This window comes from Mandrillus leucophaeus, unplaced genomic scaffold (genome assembly GCF_000951045.1).
Source record: "Mandrillus leucophaeus isolate KB7577 unplaced genomic scaffold, Mleu.le_1.0 Scaffold2, whole genome shotgun sequence".
Lineage (NCBI taxonomy): Eukaryota > Metazoa > Chordata > Mammalia > Primates > Cercopithecidae > Mandrillus > Mandrillus leucophaeus.
Genome location: NW_012102031.1, coordinates 12,319,597 through 12,320,719, shown reverse-complemented (window position 1 = coordinate 12,320,719; position 1,123 = coordinate 12,319,597).

Below are 1,123 nucleotides of genomic sequence, written 5' to 3'. Positions count from 1 at the left end.
GAAAATACTAGAAACCCAGAAATCATGAGAGCACCTGTGAAAGAGCTTAATGCCAGGCCATGACCTTTCAGCAGCCTCATCACAGCAGGCTGGATTGCACTTCTCTAAATGGGCTTTTTCCTATATTCAGTTTTTCTTGCTCCAAGGGTAACCCTTAGTTTTTCTGTTTGTTTCGAGACAGAGTCTTGTTCTGTCACCCAGGCTGGAGTGCAGTGGCGGGATCTTGGCTCACTGCAACCGTCCTCGCCAGGTTCAAGCGATTCTTCTGCCCCAACCTCCCGAGTAGCTGGGATTACAGGGTCATGCCTCCACGCCTGGCTACTTTTTGTATTTTTAGTAGTAGAGATGGGGTTTCACCACGTCGGCCAGGCTGGTCTCAAACTCCTGACCTCAAGTGATCACCCACCTTGGCCTCTCAAAGTCCTGGGATTACAGGCGTGAGCCACCGCGTCTGGTCAAATTTTTTATATTTTGTAGAGATTGTGGGGGAGGGGGTCTCACTCTGTTGCGCAGGCTGGTCTTGAACTACTGGGCTCAGGCAATTCTCCTGGCTCAGCATTCCAAAATGCTCAGATTACAGGTGTGAGCCACCGTGCCCAGCCTCTAAGATGTCCTTGTCCTAGCTATTATTATATACTGTTATCTTCTAATCTTTCCTGACAAGACTAATTATTTTCATTGTAACTCAAAATGGAAATACCTTTCATCCCTCCTAAATTTGTGAAAGCTGAGGATGGTAAATGCCTATGACAGGAAGAAAGCATTAGGAAATTAGCTCAAATCATCTAGAAAGAATGCTTATTGACTTATCCTAAATATGTAATTTATATAAATCTACATAATTATATAAGTACTTAGGCTAAATTACAGTGAATATGTTAGTTATACTGTTAATTACAACCTTGAAGCTTACTAAGTTATTTTAAAACTACTTGGCCACATTAACTTCAGATGAAAGTTGTCCCTAAAACACTGGCATTGATGTCCGAGAAAGTAGAACTCCTTTTAAAATATGTTTGTTTGTTTTTGTTTTTTTGTTTTTATTTTTTGAGACGGAGTCTCGCTCTGTCGCCCAGGCTGGAGTGCAGTGGCCGGATCTCAGCTCACTGCAAGCTCCGCCTCC